The 7,895-nt window shown below is 38.0% G+C and overlaps 1 pseudogene; it reads left to right on the forward strand.

The window, feature by feature from the left end:
• The first annotated feature begins 764 nt into the window (after nucleotides 1-764).
• LOC140944736 (uncharacterized) lies at nucleotides 765-7,577 on the forward strand (annotated as a pseudogene).
• The last annotated feature ends 318 nt before the right edge of the window (nucleotides 7,578-7,895 follow it).

A 7,895-nucleotide genomic window follows, 5' to 3' on the forward strand; every position in this document is an offset into this window, starting at 1 on the left:
AAGTGTTACCGTTCCTCTCTTAAGGGAGGAAGATCCTATATAGCCCAAGGTAGATCCTATAAGCCGGAATTTCGGTCTGTGTGGATGCCAAGTAGAGAATTAATTTAATAACAAACATGCAATATGGACCCTTCTGACCTCTTTGCCTGCTTAAATAGCTACCTTACATCAGCAGCAGGTGAAGTGGTAGAATCATCACAATTATCAGCTCGTAGTAACGGTAAACGAAATTGTCGGCCTTTATTGTCGTGAGTACCAGCTGAAGGACTCACCACCATATTTTAATGGTTTGTTCCCTGTACTAGGATCTTCCAGGCGAAAGAAGTTTACATGGAACTAGAAACTTGACCTTCCGCTAAGCAGGGAAGATCCTAGTACCAGGAAGATGCTAGCGCCTAGGACAAGTTCAACGCTTTGCATGTAAACTGAATACAGAAAAGATATGGCACTAGCATGATCCGCCTTCTGGGATCTTCCTCCCGCCATGTTAAGAGCCCCTAAGTCAGCATCACGAAACGAGAAGCCAGTGTTCCAACCTCCTCAAGCAGGTCTATCTGGTATTCAGTTGCCTGTACCGTAGCGTACCGTATTCTGATGTAAGCCTTGATTCTTTCTAGGCAGGAGTGATAGGTTCCTTTTGATGTGGTCTATAAGTGTATAATTAGATTTCCCTTTTCACATCTTAAACTTTTGTTTTCTGGTAGATGAGTGTTTCATTGCTAACCCTAAAGTATGCATGATGATCGTCACTGACCTCTTCCGTCATGTACATGCATGTGGGTAATTGGGATCTTAGATCTATGAACACGCAGCACGTAACACCTCCTCATTTGGCAGGTAAGGGAACAAGCTAAGGCGGTTTGTCCTGGCCACTTAGTAGATTAGCCTGCGCGCGTGGCAGACGTAATTTAACCTCGGTTAGTAACGTCTGCGAAGTTGCGTCGAGATCCGTTTTCTGTGACCCAACAGACTCAACGAGTTACCGGAAGTGCGTTTCGAATTTCCTTTCAACCTGGTTGGCAAATCGACAATGGCTTTTTTAAGTGGCCAATCATGGCGCGTTCTCAAATCCTGGTATACAGGGGAGGGGGGCAGAACAAGGATTTCGGCGCTGTTTTGTCGACGGACTTAACAAAGTTTTGTTTCGTCTGAGGCGCAGGCTACTCGGTAGACTAAGTGGCGTCTGCTTGGCTATGTCTATGGCGTTCCTTTTTTTTCCGAGAAAGCACGAAAGTCAGCAGACAGTCATAATTAATTGATTAAATTATTATACAGTACTGTTTAATACAAGGTATCCACCTGAACAGCGCTTAATAACAATGTTTAAATCATTATTACCCTGCGAGCAGAAGCCCTTCGATCTTCCTCTGCTCGCAGCCGGCAGGGTAAAACATTACAGGATTAGGGGGTTTCTCTGCAATTGCATTCTGAGTGCCATATCCGCCTATCGGTTTCTTACAAGCGAGGTGATATGTTTATTTCGTTGACTCCAAAAAAAGCGTTGTAACTGGACTACACAAGGCGGTGAGTTATTTTGAGTGTTACCAGTTGTGAACTAGACAGACTAGACAAACATCGAGCCCGAAAAACCTGCGAACGGTCCTCCGCGCATGCAAAACTATATATTGCACAATTATCTAATTATGTAAAGACAACTATAATTGTATACTTAATATAAGTTAGAAAAACTGAAGCTGCTACATGTAAAATTTGGATTATAGAGAGACCTAACGGGAATCAATGCTATTACAATAAATAATAAAATTAGATAGTTTTTCAGAACTTTGTATTAAGTTAAACATTCTGTTCAATCTCTCACTTTGCGTAGGATAATCGTATGAATGTTCAGTAGGTGGCTTGATATAGCTAATCTTAAATTATCGACTTCCTGCTTGGCTGGTTATGACGAACCTTTGGAAGACCAATTGTTATACTAGCCGTGTCTCTCATGTTAATTTCAGCAGGCAAGACTGCTGTTCTGATGACATTTCATTAAATTCAGATTGGGTTTCTATTGACGCTCCTTTGTAAGCTAGTATGAAAAGGTGAGCTAATAGAGCAAACACCGTCACCATTGGCTGAAGCCCAAACTTATTAAAAGAAAAACTGAATAAAATTTTATTAGGGATAGTTCTATCTCGTTTATTTTCACTTAATATAAGCCTTCACTTGGTTCGAAAAACCCGTCAAATTGGCCTGAATTACGACAAAACTTAAACGATCTTGTCAACTTTTCTCGTGATAGGCCATGTTGCTCCTCTTAAACTACCACAGGTTTTTATTTTTTGTGATGCTTTATGCAATGGATGCTCAAGTACAAAGTAAGAGTGTAAAATTAATGTAGACTTCGTTTTAACCCTTTCACTGCGAGATTGTTTGATGGGGTTTTGTAAGGTGACCATTCAAATGAAAGCTCTCTGCCTGTACTTTCACATGATGCCATTTTTTCCTCAAAATTTTAGAAAATGAAATGTGGAACTTTGGTCGAAATTTGCCTTTGGCCACATTTGGCAGTGAAAGGGTTAATGTCCTTTCAGATCAGTTGATTTTCTAATATTTCTTTTAATTTTGTTTGTTTGTTTGTTGATTTTTTATTTTTTTACAAATTGACGGGACGAGGTAAATGATCATAATCAATTGTTTACGACACTACAGTACACAACTGAAAAAAAAAACTACCCGTTCGTTAAGCCCAATGTTTACTGACTATTTTTCTGTGGGTTCAGCCGTAGGTTAGCAAAATAACATGGGTGCAGATTACATGCGCGGTCATATGTAGTGCAGGATCAGAAATGCGAGATTTTTAAATTAAGCTGATTTGAACGTAGCTTTTATTGAAAAATTTTTAAAATTTCCTTAAATTTTTTTTAAATCTAATATTGTATGTGAACTATTCATTTGAAACAGATGCCAAATAAATTATTGAAGCATCCTCCCGTGTTCAAAAATATATTGGTTCGCTTATGTCTCTTTAGTTTGAGTCGGTTTCCTGCTGTGACAATCAATATCAGCACAAAAAGATCCTAAAAGATCAAAGTTTTATAATATTCAAGAACCATAAGGAGAGGATATAGGATCAGGTCTGCTCAATATCTTTTATTTTACTCTATTTATATATTATTTTTTATCTAATTCGATGATGACAATGAGTGAATCTTGTAATACCATGCTGAGTTTTTAAATAACCTGATAAGTGATATCCCTTTTCCCTTTTTTTTCCCGAGTTTTTGAAAAAAAATTTTCACATTCTATGTATTCTATAACGTGGTGCTTTTTAATATTATTTATTTGTTACACCATATCTTGAAATTTTAATTTTGCTGTCAATCTTGTGATGTCATTTTCCCGCCAAAAACCGTTAAAATCGAAAAACAAAAACAGGATTTTTTGGAATACAAAGTTCTACCATCCTACAAAGTTTGAGCTCAAACAGCTTTTTGCGTCCACGACAGTAGCTTATCAAAAGCAAATTACAAGTGAAAATGTGTTTTTTTTGCCATTATTTTTGCCAATTTTATCCTTAGCGAACAAAGCAGTGAAATGTAAGGCATATGGGCCGTTGCACTCTGTGCTGCTTACCAGACTGTTAATCCTGTAGTAAGGGCTGTCCACACTGCCGGGAACCAGTGCCTAGGTACCGGAAAAGAATGGTGTCGTGTACACACTGATTTATCATTGGTACGTAGTTACTCGATTTTGCCCTGTCAGACGACATTTTGAAACATAAGGTTTAATAGTGTCGTCGAGTGCAATTCAATGGACTACTCCAGACTGACTAACAAAAACAGTGTGCGCACAGGGACCCGGTTCACACTTTTGGCCCGAACCTTAGCCGCAGTGGTCCGCAGTACTATATATTCTTGAAAAACAAAGGTTGGTTCGCATTTGGTTATGGCGGTCATTTTACCTTTCCCGATCACAGTTAAAGCTAAATTAAAACATCTTTTTCTCGTAGAATTTGACAACTTGTTCAATCCTAATCATGATGTTCGTCAAGACTTCTTCATAAAAGAAGAGTACCATTATTTAAACGTGTCTAAAGTTGGAACATTCGCAGTGTATGACAACCTTGACTGCACTTTTGGATGTCTCCGTAATCCTTTCTGTTTGTCCATCAACCTGGCAGCTTACAAAGGAGCAGATGGAAAGTTGTGGTGTGTGTTGCTGTCTTCAGAAAAGTTCAGGAAGCACGAGGAGTATAAAAGACACAATAGTTGGCATTATTTCTTCGTTAAGGTGCACTATGGAAATATTAAAGACTAAAGAAGACGCTGCGTAACACACACCACCTACATGTACATTTAGCAAAAGCTTAAAGAGACAGCCATTGTGGGGACGCTAGATACTGTTAAAATCAAAAAACGTTTTTTCCACTGCATGAGTTACGTATACAATTGTTAACAAAGGCACAGTGACGAAAGAAAAATATTATACGTGAAAATCTAATTTTAGATGAAGGGTGCGAAATAGCAAAGTGCAAAAATGGTTAATATAAAAAAACAGTTGCACATTTCAGAGAATTTAATTTGATTAATGAATACTTCAAGTCAATCAATTCAGATGTAACAAATTTAACATTGCCACACATAATAACTGCTCCATGATTTTAATACGAAGGAAAAATTATACCAAGTTTTGCTTGAAATTATTATGTGTAATAAGCTGATAAAGATGACTTTGTTCTTACAGACTCTATGTGTGCTTTCACCATGCCTAAACGGAGGAACCTGCTTGCCAAAATACAAATATCGCACGTCTATCTGCCTTTGTATTGAGGGATTTGTGGGTGTATTTTGCGAAATAGGTAACTAAAACCCACAGGCCCCAGTTGTTTAAAAGGTGGATATGTCCGCTGAATCATCCAGTGGATAACGAAATTGTTTTCTATAGAACTCATAGTACAGTGCATGCATACTGATTTATCCAGTGAAGTACTGTTATTCATCGCTTGAACGACCGGGGCCTCATGTATAACTTCGTATACAGAAACAAAAACAGTCAGTTGGATAAAAATTTAAGGACAATTTAATGGGGAAAAAGGCCATAATTGAAGTGGCGTAGATAATGTGGAGAGATCTTGGGGTCCTTTGACCAACCCCCCTCCCCCACTCCCCCACCGCCCCCACCCGTTGTAAGACGCATCCATTTCACGGCTCTTTTCGCAGGGGTGTACGGTCAAAACTGAAATAAAATAAATGAAAATGGCAGTGATTAAAAGAAAAAGCAAATAAAAACGTAAATATTCCAAAACACATTTAAAAAAGAGGAAAGCCCTGAGAAAATGGTTCAGTTGAATTCAAAATTTCTCTTAATATACTTTACATTTACATCAACTCCAATGTTATATTTGTCTTTCGATTACCAATGTGGAAAAGAAAGGCAGCAGGAGCAACTTTTTCAAGTTCGACTAGTTATCGCAAAATGGCCAAAAAGATAACATTTTTTAACATAAAGACTTCTGCTCTTAAGCCATCATTGTGCTTAATCGAAAATAAAATTTAAACACAAACAGCGGTGATAAACAATGCGAACTTTCGCATTTTACGTAAACTTGACCACGTTTCGTAATTTGCTAACGACTACGTTAATCTTTCAAAAGTAATCAAAAGTGACCGTTACCGATTATGACAAAACTTTTTATACAAAATAGACAGGAAGTCTGGAAACGAGATTTACAATATTCTTGGGATTTCGTAAAATAGTTTTGTATCAGTCTATAACGGTCACGTTGATCACTTTTGAATGTATGTTGACACAAGACATGCGAACCGTCAATTTTATATTAGAATGGGAAAGTCCACAAATTTTTATCACCACTGTTCTCATTTTATTTTTTATTGACACCATTCTTACGGTTTCTCTTTGATACTGTTTCTTCAGAGCTATAATTATGAAAAAACAAAATAGATACTGAACAGGAATTACAGGTCAGTTTAACAATTTATAGTCGCCAACCGAATTAAATGACTATGACCTGGCCTGCAGCAAATAGAGAATCTTAGGCTAGCAGAATCAAGCCAAAAAACGAAGAAAAAAATGGACTAATTTAAGAAAAAAGTACTTTAATAATTACTGGAAAATCTAACTCAACTACAAAGTTCTTTCCTCTTTCTTTTCCAGCTGCAAAGTCATGCAGAGACTTGTATGATCATGGCAAGTAAGTAACAAATATAAACATTTTGGAATCCTGCTTTTAATTCTGCTTCCCTGTTACTGCTTCACAAGCGTTGGGAGAGGGGGGGTTAATTACTCCCTTCCACAAGCCATGTAGATGTGCCGCCCAAAGGATATAGCTTTTACTTCGTTTTGATCTGAAAACTAGCTAGTTTAGACTTTGCCATTTTGGTTTGGTATTGGGTATGGTTTTGAGGGAACTAGGGGAGTGTATATGACAGCATTTGTCGTTTCATTTCCAATTAAATACGAAAGAATAAGAGTCATGTGCGAATTTTTTAGGGATTTTAAGAAATCGTTTTGTTGGCCTCCTAAAGTAATGATAGCATAATTTCTTCGAGTCCAGGTCTGAAAAAGGTTGTGCAAGATGAAATTTTGTGGTCTTAAAGTACTGCCCCTCATTGCCTCTGCCTCTGGCTCACATGTTATTTAGCGATGTTTTTTCTTCGTCTTCTTCTTTTACAAATGGATGGCAGGTGGATGAAGAATAATAATGTTACTACGCTTCTCTTCGATTCAAAACCAACTTCCGTTCATTGTCACTTTGGAGATTTTGGATGTGGAGATGGAGCATGGACGCCGGTCATGAAGATAGACGGCAACAAAGTAAGCCAACGTTGTCAGTGTACAAGCTTTTCAAGTTTGGCCTCAGTTGACAAAGACTGGCTTTTTTTCTCAACTGCATTAATTTATTAAGACGCAAAATATCTGTCCCATAATAAGCCCACCCGATTACAATCCCATAAAACACGTACGCCTCGGACGACTTTTGGGGAATTTTATGACATGTTAACGGTCATCAGCCAAGAAAGTTCTCCACCAAGCTGAACTGACAAGCTACCAATATAATAGTTTCAAACAAATTATATATTAATGGTCACTACTCTTTTTCTTTAAAAGCAAACTTTTCGCTACAGATCCGCTCTCTGGAGCAACAAAGGAACCTTTAACCTCGACGGCGGAGAGACTGGGTTTGACAGCCAAGAGTCTAAATTACCATCTTACTGGAAAACAGCGTTCTCTAATATCTGCCTCGGTATGAAAATCGGCCACCAGATCAAGTTTATTGTCATCAACCAACAGGCGAACTCCTTGTACTCTCTGATCGCTGATGGGCAATACCGCAGCACCTCACTGGGTCGTGACACGTGGAAGTCGTTGATTGGCTCTGAGGCCTCCTTGCAGTTCGGCTGTAACAAGGAAGGATTCAATGCCATATCTACTTTGGAACAAAGTTCCAGGGCAATAATGAACTTGACGAATGTGATTCCTGCGATTCTAGAATCGGGTTTGGTACTGAAGGAAAACCCAATCATTACAACACGTGTGGAAATGTGGAACATAACACAGGTGATAATGGTGAGAAAGACATTAGAACCATGGGTTATATTTTAGTGCAATAAATTTCTTAATTTTTCTTTTAAGAAATAAACATGAAGAAGATCATGACAGTTATAGAAACAGCTTTGTTTCCAATTACGAAAAATGACGGGAAAAAAATTCATTCTTGTACGGGATTTAGTCGAACCATTAATTTGACATAACGATAACAGTGCAGCACTCAGGTAACTTTGTGAGCTGAATATCCAACAGGAAGAGAAGAATGAAGACAAAATAATTTATTATATAGACACGAGTGTTTTACTGGAAAATATACCACTCGTAAAATTCATAAAAACTACATCGGGGACCCGAGTGGTTTATTTTCCATAATATCATAG

Source organism: Porites lutea, chromosome 7 (genome assembly GCF_958299795.1).
Source record: "Porites lutea chromosome 7, jaPorLute2.1, whole genome shotgun sequence".
NCBI lineage: Eukaryota > Metazoa > Cnidaria > Anthozoa > Scleractinia > Poritidae > Porites > Porites lutea.